Source organism: Oncorhynchus mykiss, chromosome Y (genome assembly GCF_013265735.2).
Source record: "Oncorhynchus mykiss isolate Arlee chromosome Y, USDA_OmykA_1.1, whole genome shotgun sequence".
NCBI lineage: Eukaryota > Metazoa > Chordata > Actinopteri > Salmoniformes > Salmonidae > Oncorhynchus > Oncorhynchus mykiss.
In genome coordinates, this window is record NC_048593.1 from 39,079,024 (window position 1) to 39,106,118 (window position 27,095).

At 44.0% G+C, this 27,095-nt stretch overlaps 1 protein-coding gene across 2 annotated transcripts in view; it reads left to right on the forward strand.

The window, feature by feature from the left end:
* The window catches only part of LOC110510244 (relaxin receptor 2), a 184,512-nt gene that overhangs the window by 1,763 nt on the left and 155,654 nt on the right, over positions 1-27,095 (forward strand). The gene's annotated exons all lie outside the window — the stretch shown is intronic.

The window sequence follows — 27,095 nt, forward strand, 5'->3', positions numbered from 1 at the left end:
TAGCTCAGTATTTGTAAACTATTTATAGGTATTATATAATAACAAATGTATAAACCATTTGCACATTTAAAAAAAGAAGAAGTATTTATTCATCAAGGTTGGTCCATCTATGTATCGACTACCACTAGCTTTAAATATATCTTATCACCACTGTACTGTACACTTTTTTTTTTGAAAAAAGGGTTCCAAAAGGATTCTTCGGCTGTCCCCATAGGAAAACCCTTTTTGGTTCCATTTAGAACCTTTTCTGGTTCCAGGTAGAACATTTTCTGGTTCCAGGTAGAACTCTTTGGGGTTTCATGTAGAAACATCAGCGTAAAGGGTTCTACATGGACCTCAAAAGGCTCTACCTGGAACTAAAAAGGGTTCTTCAAAGGATTCTGCTATGGGGACAGCCGGATCATAATTTTAGGTTCTAGATAGCACTCTTTTTGTCAGGAGTGTAGTAAATACGTGTTCAGATAGGCTACAATTTGTACAAATAGTAGGCTATTTAATCAATGTGTTCATTTTTTAATTTTGAAACTATCATCACATTATATCAACAAATTGCATAACATAGAAACCATGTGCTAACTAGAGTTTATTTTATCACGGTTGGTTCCCATTGAGAAGAAAGAGGCATGGTGCAAGACCACAGTAGACTTAATGGAAAATACTTTTCAATGAAGATTCAGAGTTTTAATAACATTTCAGCAGTAGCCTATCCTGAACATAGAAGGACTGGGGACTATCGATTTCATTGGATAACGTGATTGTTCAGACTCTTGAGTTAATCAAATAATGTATATTTACTGTGTAAATCAGAAAGTATGATCAGAAAAGTAGGTGCTCCTCACGGTTGAGGGTGTCTCCCAAATACCACCCTATTTGCTATATAGTGTGCATTACTTTTGACCAGACCTGTATGGGCCTTGGTCAAAAGTAATGCACTGTTTAGTGAATTGGGTGCCACTTGAGACGCAGCCTGAGTCTCCGTACATGGTGGAACGCAATTTAACCAGTCCTTTGTAGCGCTTGTAACACCAGGGTTACACCCATACGTAAAATGTATACACATAATACTGTATCACGTTTTGGATAAAAAAAAACATCTCTTTAAATGGCATATATTATTATATATTACTGGATTCCTGCCCTGCAATCAGCTTGCCGCTGACTGGTCTCCAAGATGTGAAATTGAGAACTAGGCGAATGCGAGTGCGTGATTCAGGAGGAAGTGTGTGTGGTGTGCGTGTGTCTATGAGAATTGGGGACAAGCTGTTTGATTGTGTAGAAATAGAATTGTCAGCAGAAAGCTTGGTCCTGAAAAAGGAACTGGGATTCGGTGTATGTCCCGATGCCCGGTAAAATGAATCAGTGACTCGACAGTCCGAAACTCTCATCGAAGTACAAAAACAATGCAATCTCTGCAGCTATTATTGAAACGATTATCTCTCTCTCTCTGTCTCTCTCTCTCTGTCTGTCTCTCTCTCTCTGTCTCTCTCTCTGTCTCTCTCTCTGTCTCTCTCTCTGTCTCTCTCTCTCTCTGTCTGTCTCTCTCTCTGTCTCTCTCTCTCTCTGTCTGTCTCTCTCTCTGTCTCTCTCTGTCTCTCTCTCTCTCTCTCTCTCTGTCTCTCTCTGTCTCTCTCTCTGTCTCTCTCTCTGTCTCTCTCTCTCTCTGTCTCTCCCTCTCTCTCTCTCTGTCTCTCTCTCTCTCTGTCTCTCTCTCTGTCTCTCTCTGCTCTCTCTCTCTCTCTCTGCTCTCTCTCTCTCTCTCTGTCTCTCTCTGTCTCTCTCTGTCTCTCTCTCTCTCTCTCTCTCTCTCTCTCTCTCTCTCTCTCTCTCTCTCTCGTTGTGTGTGTGTGTGCGGTTTGTCGTGTGTATAATTATAGGAAAATGAAGAGGGACACTTGGCAGTCTAAATTATAACTAGTACAGACAGATTTGATGAGGTGTGTGTGTATCATATAGTTGTATGAGGTGAGTCACCAGGTGTGTGTGTGTGTGTGTGTTTGATGTGTTGTCATACACTAATTATACAATATATAATCGGTACTTCGCTGCAGCTGAGTACTCTTGTCCCATGAGACGCACGCACGTGCACGTGTGCGTGTTTTTGCGGGTCGAATGAAACCTCACATCAAATAGTCAACTGGTATGTGTGTGAGTCCGCACAGTCCGCACAGCCTGTGTGATCTGCCATGTCTGTATGTGTGTTTATGTGTGTGCGTGTGTACCTTCTGTACGCGGCACTCAGTGAAATCTCACAGTTCCAATCGCGCAACAATAGCCACTTCCCTCCTCTGTGTGGGAGGTGTTCTGTCTTTCCCCTCCCTGTGTTTGTGTGTTTGTGTGTTTGTGTGTGTGGAAAGTGGACTATCCTTCTCCTGTCTATGTGAAGGTGATTTCTACCTCCTGATCCCTGCCTCCTGTATTGGGCAGTTCAATGGTGAGAAATGTCTCAGTTACCTGGAGCACGAGTACAGGACATCGATAAGCTGCTCCCAAACATTTTATAACCTGCATCAGGAAATTTAGTCTATCATAGTTTAATGCGCGATTCAATTACATTATGAAGGGCAGTTGAGAACAGCTGAAGATTTGCTCTCTGCTTGAGGATTGGATCCACCCTAATCATTTGGGTTCCTGGATTAGTTCACAGCATTATCAGACAATTACTTATCAATGACCCAAGCCCATCTCAGTTAATCCCTACCATTGTGTCACTGAGAAAATGTACATTATCCCATGGGAGTTGGAAGACACAATGTAAGTAACGTAACTCATGTCCCTCTTACTGTCCTGAATGCTTCTGCTGATCCTACAGCTATTGTATGCAGTAATCATGTGCCTATGAACCAGAGTTATACTGTTAGCACTGAGGTGGTGTGCCCTAGTAGGAAGTCCACTGTGTGCAGCTCACCCTGCACTAACATAAATAACATGAGAATATCTACTTCTGATAAGTTTCCCAGTAAAGCAATGAAAACAAAAGGATCCCAGAAAAGTGCTCAAAATAGCCCACGTTAACACATGTAGCTTAAGAAACAAGGTTCATGAAATCAATAATTTGCTAGTAACAGATGACATTGCTATTCTGACAATCTCTGAAACTCACTTAGATAATACCTTTAATGATACAGTGGTAGCAACACATGTTTATAGCATGTACAGAAAATACAGAAATGCCAATGGTGGAGGTGTTACTGTTTAGATTCAGAACCACATTCCTGTAAAACTTTAATATGATCTTATGTTAAATACTGTAGAAGTAATATGGCTACAGGTTCATCTGCCTCACCTAAAGCCCATTCTGGTGGGAAGCTGCTATAGACCACCAAGTGCTAACAGCCAGTATCTGGATAACATGTGTGAAATGACTAACATGGCGCCGGAGAAGAAGGCAGACGTTTTGTGAGTCCCTAACCAATTGTGTTTTATTGTTCGTTTATTTGTGTTGTTTGTAACTTATTTTGTACTTAATGTTGCCGCTACCGTCTCTTATGACTGAAAATAACTTATGGACATCAGGACTGAGATTATTCACAGCGAACTGGCAGAATCCTTTTTTTCCTTTAACGAGTCTGACGAGCCCGATGTGAAGGATATACTGCTTCCTCGGGAACAGGCCCAAATCCCTGTCGTGTGTGAAGAAGAGGGCCAAAGGGCGGGCTGCCTTCTGAGAATTCTTAGGCAAATAAACCCCCACTTCCTTCCATTCTGCTAGCAAATGTGCAATCTTTGGATAATAAAATCGATGACCTACGTGCAAGATTAAACTACCAATGGGACATTCAAAACTGTAATATCTTATGCTTCACGGAGTCGTGGCTGAACGACGACATTATCAACATGCAGCTGGCTGGTTATCCTCTGTACCGGCAGGATAGAACAGCGGCTTCTGGTAAGACAAGGGGTGGCGGACTATGTATTTTTGAAAATAACAGCTGGTGCACGATATCCAATGAAGTCTCGAGGTTTTGCTCGCCTGAGGTAGAGTATCTCATGATAAGCTGTAGACCACACTATCTACCAAGAGAGTTTTCATCTGTATTTTTCATAGCTGTTTACATACCACCACAGTCAGAGGCTGGCACTAAGACGGCATTGAATGAGCTGCATTGCACCATAAGCAAACAAGAAAACGCTCATCCAGATGCGACGTTTCTAGTAGCTGGAGACTTTTGGCAGGGAAACTTAATTCTGTTTTACCAAATTTCTATCAGCATGTTAAACGTACCACCTTTGGACCACCTTTACTCCACACACAGAGACGCATTCAAAGCTCTACCTCACCCTCCATTTGGCAAATCTGACCATCATTATATCCTCCTGATTCCTGCTTACAAGAAAAAATTCAAGCAAGAAGCACCAGTGACTAGATCAATTAAAAAGTGGTCAGATGAAGCAGATGCTATGCTACAGGACTGTTTTGCTAGCACAGACTGGAACATGTTCCGGGATTCCTCCAATGGCATTGAGGAGTACACCACATCAGTCATTGGTTTCATCAATCCATCGATGATGTCACCCCCACAGTGACCATACGTACATACCCAAACCAGAAGCCATGGATTACAGGCAACATCCGCACTGAGCTATAGGCTAGAGCTGCCGCTTTCATGGAGTGGGACTTATAAGAAATCTTGCTATGCCCTCCGACGAACCATCAAACAGGCAAAGTGTCAATACAGGACTAAGATCGAATCGTACTACACCGGCTCTGACTCTTGTTGGATGTGGTAGGGCTTGCAAACCATTACAGACTACAAAGGGAAGCACAGCCGAGAACTGGCCAGTGACACAAGCCTACCAGACGAGCTAAATCGCTTCGAGGCAAATAACACTGAAACACCAGCTGTTCTGGAAGACTGTGTGATCATGCTCTCCGCAAGTGAGTAAGACAGGTTAACATTCACAAGGCCGCAGGGCCAGATGGATTACCAGAACGTGTACTGCTAGCATGCGCTGACCAACTGGCAAGTGTCTTCACTGACATTTTCAAGCTCTGAGCTTTCAAGCGATGAGTCTGTAATACCAACCAATGGATTACCAGAACGTGTACTGCTAGCATGCGCTGACCAACTGGCAAGTGTCTTCACTGACATTTTCAAGCTCTGAGCTCTGATGTTTTTTTTATTTATTTATTTTTTATTTTTTATTTTTTATTTACCCCTTTTTTCTCCCCAATTTCGTGGTATCCAATTGTTGTAGTAGCTACTATCTTGTCTACAACTCCCGTACGGGCTCGGGAGAGACGAAGGTTGAAAGTCATGCGTCTTCCGATACACAACCAAGCCGCACTGCTTCTTAACACAGCACGCATACAACCCGGAAGCCAGCCGCACCAATGCGCCGGAGGAAACACCGTGCACCTGGCCACCTTGGTTAGCGCACACTGCGCCCAGCCCGCCACAGGAGTCGCTGGTGCGCGATGAGACAAGGACACCCCTACCGACCAAGCCCTCCCTAACCCGGGCGACGCTAGGCCAATTGTGCGTCGCCCCACGGACCTCCCGGTCGCGGCCGGTTACGACAGGGACTCTGATGGCACAGCTGGCGCTGCAGTACAGCGCCCTTAACCACTGCGCCACCCGGGATGCCGGTACCAACATGTTTTAAGCAGACCACCATAGTGCCTGTGCCCAAGAACACTAAGGTAACCTGCCTAAATGACTACCAACCCACTGCACTCACGTCTGTAGCCATGACGTGCTTTGAAAGGCTGGTCATGGCTCACATCAACACCATTATCCCAGAAACACTGAACCCACTCCAATTTGCATACCGCCCCAACCGATCCACAGATGATGCAATCTCTATTGCACTCCACACTGCTCTTTCCCACCAGGACAAAAGGAACACCTATGTGAGAATACTATTCATTGATTACAGCTCAGCGTTCAATACCATAGTGCCCTCAATGCGCATCAATAAGCTAAGGACCCTGGGACTAAACATCTCCCTCTGCAACTGGATCCTGGACTTCCTGATGGGTTGCCCCCACTTGGTAAGGGTAGGTAACAACACATCCGCCACGCTGATCCTCAACACAGGGGACCCTCAGGGGTGCGTGCTCAGTCCCCTCCTGTACTCCCTGTTTACTCATGACTGCACGGCCAGGCGCAACTATGCGTCTTCATCTTCAGGAGGCTGAAGACATTTGGCTTGGCCTTTAAGACCCTCCCAAACTTTTACAGATACAGGTATGGCAACTGCGCCACCCGCGACCGCAGGGCTCTCCAGAGGGTGAGACAGCTTCTATCTCAAGGCCATCAGACTGTTAAATAGCCATCACTAGCCAGATACCACCCGGTTACTCAACCCTGCATCTTAGAAGCTACTGCCCTATATACAAGGAATAATAATATAATATAATAATAATAATAATAATATAGACAAGGAATAACTGGCCACTTTAATAATGGAACACTAGTCATTTTAATAATGATTACATACGGCTTTACTCATCTCATATGTATATTCTGTATTCTATTCTACTGTATTTTAGTCAATGCCATTCTGACATTGCTCGCCCTAATACTTACACTACCGTTGAAAAGTTTGGGGTCACTTAGCAATGTCCTTGTTTCTGAAAGAAAAGCACATTTTTTGTCCATTAACTTCTTGACGCTACCTATCCCGTTAGCGGGATAATTGTCATCAACAACCGCTGAATTGCAGAGCACCACATTCAAATAATATTACTAAAAATATTTATATTCATGAAATCACAAGTGCAATATAGCAAAACACAGTTTAGCATTTTGTTAATCCTCCTGTCGTGTCAGATTTAAAAAATATGCTTTACAGCGAAAGCAATCCAAGCATTTGGGTAAGTTTATCGATCACAAGACAAAACATTATGTACACCTAGCATCAAAGTAGCTTGGTCACGAAAATCAGAAAAGCAATAAAAATGTATCGCTTACCTTTGATGATCTTCGGATGTTTTCACTCACGAGACTCCCAGTTACACTATAAATGTTCCTTTTGTTCCATAAAGATTATTTTTATATCCAAAATACCTCCGTTTGTTTTTGGTGCGTTATGTTCAGAAATCCACAGGCTTGAGCGGTCACGACAACGCAGACGAAAATTCCAAATAGTATCCGTAATGTCCACAGAAACATGTCAAACGTTTTTTATAATCAATCCTCAGGTTGTTTTAAAAATATATAATCAAAATATATAAGCCGGCACTGTCTTTTTCAGTAGGAGAGGGAGAGACGATGGCTGCCCAAGCTCTGTTGTGCAAGCAAAACTCATGCGAACACCTGATTCGATGTTATCTTTCTCGCTAATTTTTCAAAATAAAAGCCTGAAATTATGTTTAAAGACTGTTGACACCTTGAGGAAGCAATAGGAAAAGGAATCTGGTTGATATCCCTTTAAATGGAGCGAAGGCAGGCTATGGAACATGGAGCTTTCAAAATAGAAGCCACTTCCTGGTTTGATTTTCCTCAGGTTTCGCCTGCAATATCAGTTCTGTTATACTCACAGAAAATATTTTGGAAACTTTAGAGTGTTTTCTAAACTAATCTGTCAATTATATGCATATTCTAGCATATGGGCCTGAGAAATAGGCCGTTTACATTGGGAACGTTATTTTTCCAAACGTAAAAATAGTGCCCCCTAGCTGAAAGAGGTTCAAATAGCATCAAATTATTCACAAAAACAGTGTAGATATTGTTAATGTTGTAAATGACTATTGTAGCTGGAAATGGCTGATTTTGAATGGAATATCTACATAGGTGTACAGAGGCCCATCATCAGCAACCGTCCCGCCTGTGTTCCAATGGCACGTTGTGTTAGCTAATCCAAGTTTATCATTTTAAAAGGCTAATTGATCATTAGAAAACCCTTTTGAAATTACTTTATCAGAGCTGAAAACTGTTGTGGTAATTCAAGAAGCAATAAACCTGTCCTTCTTTAGACTAGTTGTGTATCTGGAGCATCAGCATTTGTGGGTTCGAATACAGGCCCAAAATGGCCAGAAACAAAGCACTTTCTTCTGATACTCATCAGTCTATTCTTGTTCTGAGAAATGAAGGCTATTCCATGCGAGAAATTGCCAAGAAACATCATGGGACTACGCAGCCGTCATACCGCTCAGGAAGGAGACGCGTTCTGTCTCCTAGAGATTAACGTACTTTGGTGCAAAAAGCTCAAATCAATCCCAGAACAACAGCAAAGGACCTTGTGAAGATGCTGGAGGAAACAGGTACAAAAGTACCTATATCCATAGTAAAACGAGTGCTATATCGACATAACCTGAAAGGCCGCTCAGCAAGGAATAAGCCACTGCTCCAAAACCGCCCTAAAAAAGCCAGACTACAGTTTGCAACTGCAAATGGGGACAAAGATCGTACTTTTTGGTCTGATGAAACAATGATAGAACTGTTCGGCCATAAAGTCCATCGTTATGTTTGGAGGAAAAAGGGGGAGCTTCCAAGCCAAAGAACACCATCCCAACCGGGAAGCACGGGGGTGGCAGCCTCATGTTGTGGGGGTGCTTTGCTGCAGGAGGGATTGGTGCACTTCACAAAATAAATGACATCATGAGAAGGAAAATGATGTGGATATATTGAAGCAACAGCACAAGAATTCAGACAGGAAGTTAAAGCTTGGTCACAAATGGGTCAATGTGTCACGCGCTGACCTTAGAGCTTTTTACGTCTCTATTTTGGTTTGGTCAGGGTGTGATTTGTGTGGGCATTCTATGTTCCTTTTTCTATGTTTTTGTATATCTTTGTTTTGGCTGGGTATGGTTCGCAATCAGGGACAGCTGTCTGTCGTTGTCTCTGATTGGGAACCATACTTAGGTAGCTTTTTCCCACAGGGTTTTTGTGGGTAGTTATTTTCTGTTTAGTTTTTGCACCTTACAGGACTGTTTCATTTATTCTCTTGTTATTTTGTATTAGTGTTCAGTTCAATAAAAAAACATAAACACTTACCACGCAGCGCTTTGGTCCTACTACACTTCCTCATCCGACGACGAAAACTGTTACACAATGACCCCAAGCAAACTTCCAAAGTTGTGGCAAAATGGCTTAAGGACAACAAAGTCAAGGTATTGGAGTGACCATCACAATGCCCTGACCTCAATCCCATAGACAATTTGTGGGCAGAACTGAAGAAGCGTGTGCGAGCAAGGAGGCCTACAAACCTGACTCAGTTACACCAGCTTTGTCAGGAGGAATGGGCCAAAATTCACCCAACTTATTGTGGGAAGCTTGTGGAAGGCTACCCAAAACATTTGACCCAAGTTAAACAATTTAAAGACAATGCTACCAAATACTAATTGAGTGTATGTAAACTTCTGACCCACTGGGAATGTGATGAAAGAAATTAAATCTGAAATAAATCATTTTCTCTACTATTATTCTGACATTTGACATTCTTAAAATAAAGTGATGATCCTAACTGACCTAAAACAGGGAATTCTTACTGGGATTAAATGTCAGGAATTGTGAAAAACTGAGTTGAAATGTATTTGGCTAGGTGTATGTAAACTTCCGACTTCAACTTTCTTAATTCCATTCTTTTACTTTTGGATTTGGGTGTATTGTTGTGAATTGTTAGATACTACTGCCCTGTGGAGCTAGAAACACAAGCATTTCGCTACACCCGCAATAACATCTGATAAATACGTGTATGTGACCATTTAAATTTGATTTGATTTTTAATTTGCTTTAACTCAGCCAAATCCATCAGATGTAGTGACCATAATATAGTAGCCATATCTACGAAAACCATAGTTCCAAAGGATAGGCCTAATATAGTGTACAAGAGGTTATACAATAGGTTTGAAGTGATTATTTTGTTAGCACATTTATGAAATTGCTTATTCCAGTTACTAATAAGCATGAACCCATTAAGAAAACGACTGTAGAAACTGTTAAATATCTGTGGATTGATGAGGAATTTAAAAATTGTATGGTTGAGATGGATGAGGCAGAATAAATGGCTAATAAGTCTGGCCCGCACAAGCTATTAGCAAACGTACTGCAAATTGAGAAATCATGTGACTAAACTGAATAAAAAGAAGAAGAAACTATACTATAAAACCAAGATAAATTATATAAAGACTGACAGAAAAAAGTTTAGGAGCACCTTAAATGTAATGTTGGGCAAAAAGGCAAACTCAGCTCCATCATTCATTGAATCAGATGACCCATTCATCACAAAACCCACTGATATTGCCAATTACTTTAATGATTTTTTTCATTAGCGAGATTAGCAAATTTAGGCATGACATGCCAGCAACAAACGCTGACACTGCACTTCCAAGTATATCTGACCAAATTATGAAAGACAAGCATTGTAATTTTGAATTATGTAAAGTGGGTGTGAAAGAGGTGAAAAATGATTGATGTCTATCAACAATGACAAGCCATCTTGAATGCAACATTACTGATGATAATAGTGGATGATATTTCCACCCCTATTTGACACATCTTCAATCTAAGCCGAGAGCATGTGCCCTCAGGCCTGGAGGGAAATAAAAGTAATTCTGTTAACCAATAATAGTAAAGCCCCTTTTACTGGCTCAAATAGCCGACCAATCAGCCTGTTACCAACCCTAAGTAAACTTCTGAAAAAAACAATTGACAGACTTTCAGCATGCTTATAGGGAAGGACATTCAACAAGCACGACACGTACACAAATGGCTGATGATTGGCTGAGAGAAATTGATTGTGGGAACTGTTTTGTTAGACTTCGGCTTCTGTCATTATTGATAGTCTGCTGATGGAAAAATGTATGTGTTATGGCTTTACACCCCCTGCTATATTGTGGTTAAAGAGTTACCTGTCTAACAGAACACAGAGGGTATATAATAGATGCCTTTCCAAAATAATCCAGGTAGAATCAGGAATTCCCCAGGGCAGCTTTCTAGGCCCCTTCCTTTTTCTCAATCTTTACTAATTGCATGCCACTGGCCTTGTCTATGTATGTGGATTACTCAACACTGTACATGTCAGCTAATACAGTGAGTGAAATCACTGCAACCCTTAACAAAGAACTGCAGTTAGTTTCACAATGGGTGTCAAGGAATACATTTGTCCTAAATATTTCAAAAACTAAAATCCTTGTATTTGGGGCAAATCATTCACTTAAACCTAAACCTCAACTAAATACTGTAATAAATGAGGTGGAAATTGAGCAAGTTGTGGTGACTAAACTGCTTGAAATAACCCTGGATTGTAAACGGGGAGAAGTCTGTCCATAATAAAGCGCAGCTCTGCCTTGTTAACAGCACTATCAACAGCACTATCAACAAGTCAGGTCCTACAGGCTCTAGTTTTGTCGCACCTGGACTACTGTTGGGTTGTGTTGTCAGGTGCCACAAAGAGGGACCTCGGAAAATTACAATTGGCTCAGAACAGGGCAGCACGGCTGGCCCTTAAATCTTCACAGATTAAAAAAAAAACAGTTAAAAATACACCACATAAAACAGCGGGGAGTGTGAAGAGACACACACACATATGATAAGACACTCACTATACACACACGTACAGATGGGTGTTGTATTGTAGATATATGAGAAGTAGAGTAGTGGCCTGAGGGAACGCACACTTAATGTGTTATGAAATGTTATGAAATGCCTTAATGTTGCTGGACCCCAGGAAAAGTAGGGGGATACAAATTGTAAGGTGATTCCCACCTCTTGTTTATGTGAAGGTGATTCCCACCTCTTGTTTATGTGAAGGTGATTCCCACCTCCTGTTTATGTGAAGGTGATTCCCAACTCCTGTTTATGTGAAGGTGATTCCTACCTCCGTTCCCTCAACAATCCTGGTGCACTCTTTCTTCTTCTTGATGAGTGTCTGTATTCCACAATACCTAACTCTCACCTCTCTCTCTCTCTCTCTCACCCCCCCTCTCTCTCTCACACACCTCTCTCTCTCTCTCTCTCTCTCTCTCTCTCTCTCACACACCTCTTCTCTCTCTCACACACACTTCATCTCTCTCCCTCTCTCTCTCACACCTCCTCTCTCTCATCATATGTTATTCTAGCCTCTGTTCCAATATTACAACCTCCTCTCTTCTCTTCTGACAGTTGTGTGTCGTATTCTGGTGCTATTGAAATTAGAAATCTGGTGTGCTCAAATAAAACATACAGTATAGGATTGCGTTCTTATGTGCTGTAACCCATTAACAAATCAACTGGAGTCAATAAAAGGTTACAACCTAAATGGGAACTTATTCTGGGCGATTCCACGCCAACGGGATTCCACACCTGCGGGACAGGTACAGGATGGCAACAACAACTGTCCGAGTTACACCAGGAACACACAATCCCTCCATCAGTGCTCAGACTGTCTGCAATAGGCTGAGAGAGGCTGGACTGAGGGCTTGTAGGCCTGTTGTAAGGCAGTATCTCACCAGACATCACCGCCAACAACGTTGCCTATGGGCACAAACCCACCGTCGCTGGACCAGACAGGACTGGCAAAAAGTGCTCTACACTGATGTGTTGCGGTTTTGTCTCACATGGGGTGATGGTCGGATTCGCGTTTATTATCGAAGGAATGAGCTGTCACACCCTGGTCAAAGTATTTTGTGTTTATCTTTATTTATTTGGTCAGGCCAGGGTGTGGCATGGGTTTTTGTATGTGGTGTGTATTTATGGGGATTGTAGCTAGTGGGGTGTTCTAGCTAAGTCTATGGCTGTCTGAAGTGGTTCTCAATCAGAGGCAGGTGTTTATCGTTGTCTCTGATTGGGAACCATATTTAGGCAGCCATATTCTTTGAGTTTGTCGTGGGTGATTGTCCTTTGTGTTCCTGTCTATGTGTTTTTCACCAGATAGGCTGTTTTAGGTTTTCGTTACGTTCATCACGTTCTTTATTTTGTAGTGTTTGCATTGATTCGTGTTTTACGTTTGTTCATTAAAACATGGATCGCAATCTACACGCTGCATTTTGGTCCGACTCTCCTTCTCATAAAGAAAACCGTTACAGAATCACCCACCACCAACGGACCAAGCAGCGTGTCAACAGGCAGGAGCAGCGCGAGGAGACGCGCAATAAGGACTTCTGGACATGGGAGGAAATCCTCGACGGGAGAGGACCCTGGGCTAAACCAGGGGAGTGTAGCCGCCCAAAGGTGCAGCAGGAGAAGAAGCAGCAGGAGCAGCTGCAGTGGGAGAGGCTGCACCACCTGGAGAAATGGACATGGGAGGAAGAACTGGACGGTAAAGGACCCTGGGCTCAGCCTGGAGAATATCGCCGCCCCAAGGAGGAACTGGAGGCGGCGAAAGCTGAGAGGCGCAGATATGAGGAGGCAGCACGACGTAGCGGATGGAAGCCTGAGAGGCAGCCCCAAAAATGTCTTGGGGGGGGGCTAACAGGGAGTATGGCTACGCCAGGTAGGAGACCTGGGCAGACTCCCTGTGCTTACCGGGGGGCTAGAGAGACCGGACAGGCACCGTGTTATGCAGTGGTGCGCACGGTGTCTCCAGTGCGGGTGCATAGCCCGGTGCGGTATATTCCAGCTCCACGTGTCTGCCGGGCTAGATTGAGCGTCGAGCCTAATGCCATGAAGCCGGCTCTACGCAGCTGGTCCCCAGTGCGTCTCCTTGGGCCGGTTTACATGGCACCAGCCTTGCGCTGGGTGTCTCCGGTTCGCCTGCATAGTCCAGTGCGGCCTATTCCACCTCGCCGCACTGGCAGGGCGACCGTGAGCATTCAACCAGGTAAGGTTGGGCAGGCTCGGTGCTCAAGAGCTCCAGTGCGCCTGCACGGTCCGGTTTTTCCAGTACCACCTCCACACCCCAGCCCTCCGGTAGCAGCTCCCCGCACCAGGCTTCCTGTGCGTGTCCTCGGCCCAGTACCACCAGTGCCAGCACCACGCATCAGGCCTACAGTGCGCCTCGCCTGTCCAGCGCTGTCGGAGCCCTCCTCCTCTCCAGCGCTGTCGGAGTCTCCCGCCAGTTTAGCGCTGTTAGAGCCTTCCTTCTCTACAGCGCTGCCGGAGTCTCCCGCCTGTTCAGAACTGCCAGTTAGCATAGAGCTGCCAGTTAGCATAGAGCTGCCAGTTAGCATAGAGCTGCCAGTTAGCTTAGAGCTGCCAGTTAGCAAGGAGCTGCCAGTCTGCAAGGAGCTGCCAGTCTGCATAGAGCTGCCAGTCTGCATGGAGCTGCCAGTCTGCAAGGAGCCGCCAGAGCTGCCTGTCTGCAGGATGCCGCCAGAGCTGCCAGTCTGCAAGGAGCCGCCAGAGCTGCCAGTCTGCAAGGAGCCGCCAGAGCTGCCAGTCTGCAAGGAGCCGCCAGGGCCGCCAGTCAGCATGGAGCAGCCAGGGCCGCCAGTCAGCATGGAGCAGCCAGGGCCGCCAGTCAGCATGGAGCAGCCAGTCAGCATGGAGCAGCCAGTCAGCATGGAGCAGCCAGAGCTGCCAGTCAGCATGGAGCAGCCAGAGCTGCCAGTCAGCATGGAGCAGCCAGTCAGCATGGAGCAGCCAGAGCTGCCAGTCAGCATGGAGCAGCCAGTCAGCATGGAGCAGCCAGTCAGCATGGAGCAGCCAGAGCTACCAGTCATCATGGAGCAGCCAGTCAGCATGGAGCAGCCAGAGCTGCCAGTCGACCAGACTCTTCCAGAGCTGCCAGTCGACCAGACTCTTCCAGAGCTGCCAGTCGACCAGACTCTTCCAGAGCTGCCAGTCGACCAGACTCTTCCAGAGCTGCCAGTCGACCAGACTCTTCCAGAGCTGCCAGTCGACCAGACTCTTCCAGATCTGCCAGTCGACCAGACTCTTCCAGATCTGCCAGTCGACCAGACTCTTCCAGATCTGCCAGTCGACCAGACTCTTCCAGATCTGCCAGTCGACCAGACTCTTCCAGATCTGCCAGTCGACCAGACTCTTCCAGATCTGCCAGTCGACCAGACTCTTCCAGATCTGCCAGTCGACCAGACTCTTCCAGATCTGCCAGTCGACCAGACTCTTCCAGATCTGCCAGTCGACCAGACTCTTCCAGATCTGCCAGTCGACCAGACTCTTCCAGACCTGCCAGTCGACCAGACTCTTCCAGACCTGCCAGTCGACCAGACTCTTCCAGACCTGCCAGTCGACCAGACTCTTCCAGACCTGCCAGTCGACCAGACTCTTCCAGACCTGCCAGTCGACCAGACTCTTCCAGATCTGCCAGTCGACCAGACTCTTCCAGATCTGCCAGTCGACCAGACTCTTCCAGATCTGCCGAAACCACCAGCCAGCCAGGTAGATTCATCAACCTGCCTGAGCTTCCTCTCACTCCTGAGCTTCCTCTCACTCCTGAGCTTCCCCTCAGTCCCGAGCTGCCTCAGTCCCGAGCTGCCCCTCAGTCCCGATCTGCTCCTCAGTCCAGTGGGGTTCTGGGTGAGGACTACTAGGCCATGGTCGGCGGCGAGGGTGGACCATCCAGGGACGCGAGGAGAAGGGACTAAGACATTGATTGAGTGGGGTCCACGTCCCGCGCCGGAGCCGCCACCATGGACAGACGCCCACCCGGACCCTCCCTATTGTTTTGAGGTGCGTTCGGGAGTCCGCACCTTAGGGGGGGGGGTTCTGTCACACCCTGGTCAAAGTATTTTGTGTTTATCTTTATTTATTTGGTCAGGCCAGGGTGTGGCATGGGTTTTTGTATGTGGTGTGTATTTATGGGGATTGTAGCTAGTGGGGTGTTCTAGCTAAGTCTATGGCTGTCTGAAGTGGTTCTCAATCAGAGGCAGGTGTTTATCGTTGTCTCTGATTGGGAACCATATTTAGGCAGCCATATTCTTTGAGTTTGTCGTGGGTGATTGTCCTTTGTGTTCCTGTCTATGTGTTTTTCACCAGATAGGCTGTTTTAGGTTTTCGTTACGTTCATCACGTTCTTTATTTTGTAGTGTTTGCATTGATTCGTGTTTTACGTTTGTTCATTAAAACATGGATCGCAATCTACACGCTGCATTTTGGTCCGACTCTCCTTCTCATAAAGAAAACCGTTACATGAGCGTTACACCGAGGCCTGTACTCTGGAGTGGGATCGATTTGGAGGTGGAGGGTCCGTCATGGTCTGGGGCGTTACAGGGAAGAAATCCTCCTCCCTCATGTGGTACCCTTCCTGCAGGCTCATCCTGACATGACCCTCCAGCATGACAATGCCACCAGCTATACTACTGGTGACAGGAAGGTCAGTGTTCTGCCATGGCCAGCAAAGAGCCTGGATCTCAATCCCATTGAGCACGTCTGGGACCTGTTGGATCTGGGACCTGGTGGCCACACCAGATACTGACTGTTACTTTTGATTTTGACCCCTCCCCCCCCTTTTGTCCAGGGACACATTATTCCATTTCTGTTAGTCACATCTGTCGAACTTGTTCAGTTTATATCTCAGTTGTTGAGTATTGTTATGTTCATACAAATATTTAGTTTGCTCTCAAATATGGAGTATGTATAGATTGCGATTAGTTTGTTCACATTCATTTATTCAACAGTAAAAAAATGAATATGAATATTTAAATGAATATCTCAGTTTGAAGGAAGTTGCTAACTAACGCTAGCGCAATTGCTAACTAGCATTAGCGTAATGACTGGAAATCTATGCTAGCAGATACCCATAGACTTCCAGTCATTGTGCTAACGCTAGGTAGCATTGGCTCGTGAACCTACCTCTAACTTCCTTCATACTGGACGTAGAGACATACAAATTGTATCCACGAGTTCATCTGACTCTGCCATTATCCCATAGTATCCCTTAAATCCCATTAGCCCTTCACAGCCGTCATATAGGATTGCACATTTAGCAAATCACCAGCAGAGGGAGTTCTCTTTAAATCCATTTTCCCATTCACCGTGTTGTGGGTTCTCATAACATGTTTCATAACTTCAGAATTAGCACAGAGCCCACTCTGGAAATGTGATGTACTTGTAGAGTATATTGTTACAAACAATATGTCTTAAAAGGAACAAAATCAATAAGGGTAGTTTGGAGATTAATATTTTTACTCTTGAGTAAATTCATGTGAAAATGTGTATTTCAGAATCTAAACATACTCTTTGAGTTAGAGCAGACTATAAGGAGTATGATGACAGCAAGATGTTGTCTGTATCATGGACGGTTCACAGCTCATAAGGTCTTACAGGAGGCATGTATACTTCAGATCTAAAAACGGCCTAAAATTGACAATTTCATCATTATTTTCAAAAAAATTGTTTGTGATATGTTAAATAACAAATAATTTTAAATATCCTTCCGTCCAATTAAGTTACTATGTGACTAACATGAACCATTTAAGCATCGGCAATCATGAAACTGATCTGGGATTAGTTCTGACTTTATGATAAGCGATCAATCTATTACCTTTTTGAACAATTTGAGATCACCAAAAGTATTTTCCATCCCACTGGTGTGGATTTGTCCATTCCCTATGTAGTAAACTACTTTGACCAGGCCTCATAGGGCTCTGATGAAAAGTATATAGAGCAGGGTTCCCCAACCGGCAGTCCGTGGTGGTTTTATTTGTCCCCCCCCCCCCCCACCTCCCCCATGTTCTTTGAGCAAAATAAATTTGAATTTTGTAAATGTTTTTGTTGAGAAATTTCAACGTTGGACATAGACTGTAAAAACACCACAAAATCTGCTCCAAGGGTACAATTTTGTAAATCTGTTCCTAAGTATTCCCACGCATATTATAGAGACACGTGATCGTATGTACAAATGAAAGCAAGGTATGAAATGATTATACTTTAGTCAAATATTACTCTACCGTTCAAAAGTTTAGGGTCACTTAGAAATGTCCTTGTTTTTTGAAGAAAAGCACATTTTTTTGTCCATTAAAATAACATAACATTTATCAGAAATACAATGTAGACATTAATGTTGTAAATAATTATTAGCTGGAAATGGAAATAGAAACGGCTGATTTTTAAAAACTGGAATATCTACATAGGTGTGCAGAGGCCCATTATCAGAAACCATCACTCCTGTGTTGCAATGGCACGCTGTGTTAGCTAATCCAAGTTTATCCTTTTAAAAGGCTAACTGATCATTAGAAAACCCTTTCCTGTTCTAGAACACCATAGTTCTAAGAGTTCTATTCTTTCCAATTCCAGTAGTTCCATTCCTCCAGTTCTAAGTGTTCAAAGTTTTTGCTCTCTGTAGTGCTGCAGGTCCTCTCTGCCTCAGTGTTGTAACAACCATTTCGCTACACCCGCAATAAGATCTGCTAAATACTGTGCATTCGGAAAGTATTCAGACCCCTTAACTTTTTCAACATTTTGTAACGTTACAACCTTATTATAAAATGTATTAAATAGTTTTTTTCCTGATCAATCTACACACAATACCCCATAATGACAAAGCAATAACAGGTTTTTAGAAATGTTTGTAAATGTATACAAAATAAAAAACAGATTCCAAATCATGTCCAATCAATTGAATTTACCACAGGTGGACTCCAATCAAGTTGTAGAAACATCTCAAGGATGATCAATGAAAACAAGATGCACTTGAGCTCTATTTCGAGTCTCATAGCAAAGGGTCTACTTATGTAAATAAGGTATTTCAGTTTTTTATTTTTAATACATTTGCTAAAATTTTGAGAAAACCTGTTTTCACGTTGTCATTATGGGGTATGGTGTATAGATTGCTGAGAAAAAAACACAATTGAATGAATTTTAGGTTATGGCTGTAACGTAACAACATGTGGAAAAAGTCAAGGGGTCTGAATACTTTCCGAATGCACTGTATGTGTATGTGACCAATACAATTTGATTTGATTTAATGTGCAGATAGTTCAAGTACAAAAGAGAACATAAATAAACATAAATATGGGTTGTATTTACAATGGTGTTTGTTCTTCACTGGTTGCCCTTTTCCTTTGATAACAGGTTGAAAATCTTGCTGCTGTGACGGCACACTGTGGTATTTCACCTAATACATATGGGAGTTTGTTTTCTATTCTTAGTGGGTCTGTGTAATCTGAGGGGAATATGTGTCTAATACAGTCATACATTTGTGACCCACCACCTGGATTCGGTCATATGTAGCAACATTTTTTTATTTTTTTACATGGGATAAAAGTAAAGTCTCCAGACCTAGAAAATGGAATATCATACACTGCAGGTGAGGAACAATAGGAAAGTAATTCTGCTTTGAAAGTTGTTGTTCCACCTATTGGAGAGCTCTTTTTTTTTGTCTACACCCATTCAGCATCGTTAACACCTTCTTAAGCCTTAGCCCCACCCATCTCTTTAAGGGCACATGCTTAATGGTTTGTGAAATATGTTGTGAATGTACTGCCGTGGCAGTAGCTTTCCATTTTTTTTAACCAGGTAGGCAAGTTAGGAACAAGTTCTCATGGGGATCCATAATAAATACAAATACAGATGCACATGTGAGGCCATGGTGCTAAACAGAGTAAGTAGTGTAGTAAACAACAAAAGATTTCAAGATTAAAAGTGGTGAAAATAGTAGCCTACAATAAGGGAAACCTCCAGGTAAAAATGCACTTTATCTCGTCTTTGGTCTACATTCTAATCTGACTTTGGTGCAGGTCATGTTGTTCTTCACATTACTGTCTCTGGTAAACACACACTATATCAAATACATTTAAACTTGGTGTGGCCTGTGATCAGGAAGTGAAGGTCCAGACTGTGGTTCAGGTATAACCTGTGCTTGCTTGGGCTGGCTCTCTTTTTTGGGGGAGAGGCATTAGATCATTCTCCTTGTATGACTGGTGGAGGAGAGTCAGGCGTGTTCTACTGATGCTGAAAGATAAATTTGAGATACAGATATTTTAGCATTATTCCACAACAGATGGCCGTAATCAGACATAACTGGCTAACTTGATGGGTCATGTAATCATCTGGTGAGTTTTTTGTTTAGACATGTAGCTAGCTAGTAAGCTAGCAAAACAATGAACCATAATCCCAACCCATAGAGTACTAGCAATACAAACTGATTGTCATAGCTAGCTAACCAACTAGGTTCAATGTTAGTTAGCTAGCTAACATTAGTCTACAACTAGCAATGCAAATGGCTTTCAGAGACACAAATAATATTACTACACAGATCATACATGTAACGTTAGCCAGCGAGCCAGCTACTGTTAGCTAGTTAGTTAACAGTACGCTTTAACTTGCAATGAAAATGGCTTTCTGACAACAACAAAAGTATAATACCTGAAAATGTAGCTACTCTTCCCTTATACATGGATGAACGCTTCACGGCAGACTGGAACGCCTTTCATTAAATAAGATGTCCTGTGCTGTTTCCGTTTTGTACAGCTTGCTTGGCCCGTTGTGTCAAGTCACTCTGGTTCACACTGTGTGCAATGACAGTGTGCAATGATATAAGAATTATCAGATCTCTGTCACAGATGCCATGGTTGCCCTTAGTTTGAAGATGTAATTCAGAGACAGGTGTTTTATACAACAGCCTTCTGTGTTCTCTTCTCGACTCCACCCGAATTTGCAATCATAGTCCATCAGTCCATAGTCCAGAATTGTATTAATCTCCTTATCATACTCTGCTTCCACCAGGCATTCCACTGATTTCAAAACTCAGTGAACTTCATCCCTGACAACAACACTGTTGATCGCTGTTTCTTCCCCATCACTGTCATCAGAAGACTCTACAATGTCTGGTTCAAATGAAAATGTTTTTACCCAAATCAGGGATTTCCTCATCGTCTGATTCATTTTCAGAGTCAGAGTAAGAGTCAACATGGCATGATCGCCCTCCAGAAAGTAGTCCAACTCAACTTTTTACATGAATTTTTTTTTGTCATTTTGCAGACGTTCTAGCTAAACAATGAACCATATGAATGCACTACCTCTTCGACAAAGAGGTAGTACATTCATCTAAAGATAGCTAGGTGGGACAACCACATATCACAGGCATGGAAAGTACATTTTTCTCAATATTGTAGCTATCAGTAGAGTCAGAGCTTGAGGGTGTGTGTGTGGGGGGGGGGGGAAGGGGGTCAAGTGCAAGTGCTGGTAAAACAGGTGGAGGAGGATTATTTAAGATACTGTTTGAAGAGGTAGGGTTTCAGATGTTTTCGGTAGTTGGGCAGGGACTCTCCTAGCTTCAGTGGGAAGCTGGTTCCACCATTGGGGTGCCAGGACAGAGAAGAGCTTGGAATGGGCTGAGTGGGAGCTGCCCTCCTGGGGGTGGGATGGCCATGAGACCTGAGGTGGCAGAATGGAGTGTAGGGTTGGAGTGTAGGGTTTGGGCATAGCCTGAAAGTAGGTAGAGGCAGTTCCTCTTGCTGCTCCATAGGTAAGCTCTATGGTCTTGTAGTGGATGTGAGGTTCGACAGGAAGCCAGTGGAGTGCGCGGAGGAGCAGGGTGACATGGGAGAACTTTGGACGGTTGAACACCAGGCGGGCTGCAGCGTTCTGGATAAGTTGCAGGGGTTTGATGGCACAAGCGGGGAGCCCAGCCAACAGCGAGTTGCAATAGACTAAACGGGGAAGGACAAGTGCCTAGATTAGGACCCATGCTACTTCCTGTGTAAGGAAAGGTCGTACTCTACAGATGTTGTAGAGCATGACCCTGCAGGAGCGAGTCACTGCTTTGCTGTTTCCAGAGAATGACAAGGTGTTGTCCAGGGTCACGCCAAGGCCTTCCCCGGGAGGAAGAGCAGCTTTGTCTTGTTGAGGTTGAGCTTGAGGTGGTGGGCCGACATCCAAGTTCAGAGAGCTGCCAGGCAGGCATGTCGCCACCTAGGTGTCAGAAGGGGGGAAGGAGAGAAGTAGTTGAATGTCGTCCGAATAGCAATAATAGGAGAAACCATGTGAGGATATGATGGAGCTGAGTGACTTGGTGTATGGAGGAAAGAGGAGAGGGCCTAGAGCAGAGTCCTGGGAGGCACCATTAGTGAGAGTATGTGGTGCAGACACAGATCCACTCAACGTCACCTGGTAGGAGCGGCCTTCCAGATAGGGTGCAATCCAAGAGTCTGAGACACCCTGAGAGGGTGGAGAGGAGGATCTGATAGAGTCTGAGACACCCTGACAGGGTGGAGAGGAGGATCTGAAAGTTCACGGTGTCGAAAGCAGCAGATAGATCTAAGAGGATGAGAACAGAGGAGAGAGAATCAGCTTTGGCAGTGCGGAGAGCCTCTGTACCGCTAGCCTGACTAGTTAGGGTCAAGAAGATCGTTCTTAGAGAGATAATGAGAGAGTTGATCAGAGACGGCACGCTCAAGTGTTTTGAAAAGAAAAGAAAGAAGGCATACAGGTCTATAGTTTGACTTCAGATGTGCAGAGTGTTGGTTTCTTGAGGAGGAGAGTGACTCTGGCCATTTTGAAGTCTGAGGGGATGCAGCCAGTGGTCAGGGATGAGTTAATGAGGGAAGTAATGAATGGGAGGTCTCCAGATATGATCTGGAGAAGGGAGGAGGGGATGGGGTCGAGCGATCAGGTTGTTGGGTGGCCAGACCTCACTAGTTGCAGGATGTCATCTGGAGAGAGAGGGGAGGAAGAGAGATCAAGGCGTAGGGTAGTTCTGTGTGACTGAGAGTTTTTCCCATTGACTTTTATAAATAGTGCATGATAAATTCAGGGCAGCAATGTTATTGAGAGCAGTAGCAACACTTTTGCAGTTCTTCGTGATATCTTTAAAAAAAAGCTGCAGTAGCAAGGATGATCTACACATACTGAGCAGTTCATTTTATAGACAGTGGCGTGCTACATGGTAGACCAATCCGAACTCATCTCTCGGCATGTCCATCCCACTCATTATCTCAGCCAATCATGGCTAGCAGGAAGGTTGCTTGACTTTTTCTGTGGCTAAACCAACTAGGCTCATAATTTTATCAATTTTATTCGTATTTACAGATCGAATACAAGTTTGTTATTAAGGCACATGTACCAGAAAGAATTTCTGCCAAAAAAACGCATTTGGATAAAAATAAATACATTCACATTCAAATTCCTCTCCTGTGAAGTAGTGACCTGCGACATACTGTACGCCTAGTTTCCTGAAACGAGTCACACTGGGCAGGAGGTTAGGAAGTGCAACTCCACCTCATTTTGTGGATAATGTGCACATAGCCTGTCTTCTCTTGAGAGCCAGGTCTGCCTACGGCGGCCTCTCTCAACAGCAAGGCTATGCTCACTGAGTCTGTACATAGTCAAATTTGGTAAAAAGCCAATTTGACATTTGCCCAATACATTGTTTTCACAGAGGAAATGTACGTCTGCTGTTACATTCATATTTTAGCAGACACTCTTATCTAGAGCGACTTAAAGTAATGCTTGCATTCATTTTAATACTTTTTTTTGTATTGGTCCACTGTGGGAATCAAACCCACAACCCTGGTGTCATTCTCTACCAACTGAGCTAAACATGATAACGCAAAGGACTTTCCCAAAGTTGCTGTTGACGCATATCCCATTGTGGATTGGGGTGATCAGTCCTTTGTTTCCAAATATTGGGGAAGATGCCAGAGCTTTAGTATATAGCCAATTGGAAATGGTTGTCTGTATTTGTCGTCTTTTATTTTAGTTCATTGGAGAATCCAGAGGGATTCTTGTAGTCTTTAATAGCTGATTCTCTTTCTTTCTCTCTCTCTCTCTCTCTCTCTCTCTCTCTCTCTCTCTCTCTCTCTCTCTCACTCTCACTCTCACTCTCACTCTTACTCTATCAAGGTCGCAGCTCTCCCATTCCTTCCTCTCTCTCAAATGTGTTATTCCCTTCTCTCTGTCTTATCTCTCTGTTACACCCACCCAAGCATGTATGCAAGTACACACACACACTACCCGCCCCCTCTCTCTCAGGAAGAGGTTTAGCTGGGTTTACATGCTTTGACGTGTATGTGTGATCTTGAATCTGTGTGCGTATGTATGAAAATCAAATCAAATTTTATTTGTCATATACACATGGTTAGCAGATGTTAATGCGAGTGTAGCGAAATGCTTGTGCTTCTAGTTCCGACAATGCAGTAATAACCAACAAGTAATCTAGCTAACAATTCCAAAACTACTACCTTATAGACACAAGTGTAAGGGGATAAAGAATATGTACATAAAGATATATGAATGAGTGATGGTACAGAGCGGCATAGGCCGATGGTATTACAGTAGATGGTATTGAGTGCAGTATATACATATGAGAAGAGTATGTAAACAAAGTGGCATAGTTAAAGTGGCTAGTGATACATGTCTTAAATAAAGATGCAGTAGATGATATAGAGTACAGTATATACATATACATATGAGATGAATAATGTAGGGTATGTAAACATTATATTAGGTAGCATTGTTTAAAGTGGCTAGTGATATATTTTACATCATTCCCATCAATTCCCATTATTAAAGTGGCTGGAGTTGAGTTAGTGTGTTGGCAGCAGCCACTCAATGTTAGTGGTGGCTGTTTAACAGTCTGATGGCCTTGAGATAGAAGCTGTTTTTCAGTCTCTCGGTCCCAGCTTTGATGCACCTGTACTGATCTCGCCTTCTGGATGATAGCGGGGTGAACAGGCAGTGGCTCGGGTGATTGTTGTCCTTGATGATCTTTATGGCCTTCCTGTGACATCGGGTGGTGTAGGTGTCCTGGAGGGCAGGTAGTTTGCCTCCGGTGATGCGTTGTGCAGACTTCACTACCCTCTGGAGAGCCTTACGGTTGTGGGCGGAGCAGTTGCCGTACCAGGCGATGATACAGCCCGACAGGATGCTCTCGATTGTGCATCTGTAGAAGTTTGTGAGTGCTTTTGGTGACAAGCCGAATTTCTTCAGCCTCCTGAGGTTGAAGAGGCGCTGCTGCGCCTTCTTCACGATGCTGTCTGTGTGGGTGGACCAATTCAGTTTGTCTGTGATGTGTACGCCGAGGAACTTAAATCTTACTACCCTCTCCACTACTGTTCCATCGATGTGGATAGGGGGGTTTTCCCTCTGCTGTTTCCTGAAGTCCACAATCATCTCCTTAGTTTTGTTGACGTTGAGCGTGAGGTTATTTTCCTGACACCACACTCCGAGGGCCCTCACCTCCTCCCTGTAGGCCGTCTCGTCGTTGTTGGTAATCAAGCCTACCACTGTTGTGTCGTCCGCAAACTTGATGATTGAGTTGGAGGCGTGCGTGGCCACGCAGTCGTGGGTGAACAGGGAGTACAGGAGAGGGCTCAGAACGCACCCTTGTGGGGCCCCAGTGTTGAGGATCAGCGTGGTGGAGATGTTGTTGCCTACCCTCACCACCTGGGGGCGGCCCGTCAGGAAGTCCAGTACCCAGTTGCACAGGGCGGGGTCGAGACCCAGGGTCTCGAGCTTGATGACGAGCTTGGAGGGCACTATGGTGTTAAATGCCGAGCTGTAGTCGATGAACAGCATTCTCACATAGGTATTCCTCTTGTCCAGATGGGTTAGGGCAGTGTGGTTGAGATTGCATCGTCTGTGGACCTATTTGGGCGGTAAGCAAATTGGAGTGGGTCTAGGGTGTCAGGTAGGGTGGAGGTGATATGGTCCTTGACTAGTCTCTCAAAGCACTTCATGATGACGGAAGTGAGTGCTATGGGGCGGTAGTCGTTTAGCTCAGTTACCTTAGCTTTCTTGGGAACAGGAACAATGGTGGCACTCTTGAAGCATGTGGGAACAACAGACTGGGATAGGGATTGATTGAATATGTCCGTAAACACACCAGCCAGCTGGTCTGCGCATGCTCTGAGGGCGCGGCTTGTATCTGTGTGCGTATGTGTGATCTTGTATCTGTGTGCGTATGTGTGATCCTGTATATGTGTGATCTTGTATCTGTGTGATATTGTATCTGTGTGATCTTGTATATTTTAAGGATCTGGCTTTTGAACCTCATGTGGCCTTATTTTCCACATTGTCAATCACCAACTCAATAGACCTGTTCTAAGTATCCATAAGACGCTACGATATGTGTAACCATTTTTTTAGGTAGTGTTCTTTACTGCTGTGATGGTTGTGAGGAACAGTCCTGTTCTTTCTCTCTCCACAATCTTTTCCTTTATGCCATGAAATGCTACACTGTTATTGTGTTCCTGTAATTTTACGGTGTACTACAGCCTACCAGGGGTGGGCGAATCCAGTCCTCGGGGGTCTGATTGGTGTCACACTTTCCCCCCAACCCTAGAAAACACACCTGCTATAAACTAATGTCATTCTAAACTGAAGATCATGATTAGTTGATTATTGGAGTCAGGTGTGTTAGTCGGGGCAAAAGTGTGACACCAATCAGGTTTCCGAGGACTAGAGTTACCCACCCCTTGCACTCTAATGGTTGCAGTAAAATTACGGTAAACAACAACAAGTTACAGAATTTTGTGTATTTGTGCCAACCATCAGTTTAAGTGGTTGATGATTATGTTGTCGAAGGTTGAGCACCTATTTAAACGGTCAGTTCTGAAATCTTTGTAAAGAGCACGTGACATTAAAGCGCTTCACTGTTAAGAGGTTACTGTTCATTTCACAGTAACTTAATGGTTGTTAGTTGCCTGGAAGTTGCTGTGAATTTTGCATTACCTAACTAACTGTCAGTAAGAAATTGTCAAATTCACTGTAACTAAATAGTCAGTAACTGTTAGTAACTAGCTGCCTGTAACTTACTGTACTTTCACTGAACTTTACTGATTGCAAAAATAAACATTAGTTGACAACTACTAAGCATTCTTTGTGGTGTGCACGCTTGGATTCAGTCCTCAGCTGCCTTCAACATCTTGGTTGACAGCAAACTGACCTTCCTGTTATACCATCAGGTCAGTGATCGTGACAGAGATCAGCCACAGTAAGTTTGTGCAAACTTTACAGTGAGTGCTTGCAGCAAGCTGACAGTAAGTTATTGAAAAATAAATATGAACTTCCTGGTGCCATTAACTTATTGGAAAATACACAGTAACCTCATAACATTGCAGTTCTTGATTGTCACAAGCTCTTACAAATGAGGTGTTCAGCCTTGATCAACATAACGATAAAACCACTTAAACTGGTAGAACACTTCCACTAACGGTTGGCACAAATATAATATTTTAGACCATGCCTCCAAATATGCTAATGAGTCCCCACCAGCACATTACCCCACCTACATTTCAAAGATGATTGTACCTTATATTTGTCACGCCCTGGTCTTAATATTCTGTGTTCTCTTTATTATTTTGGTTATGCCAGAGTGTGACATGGGTGATT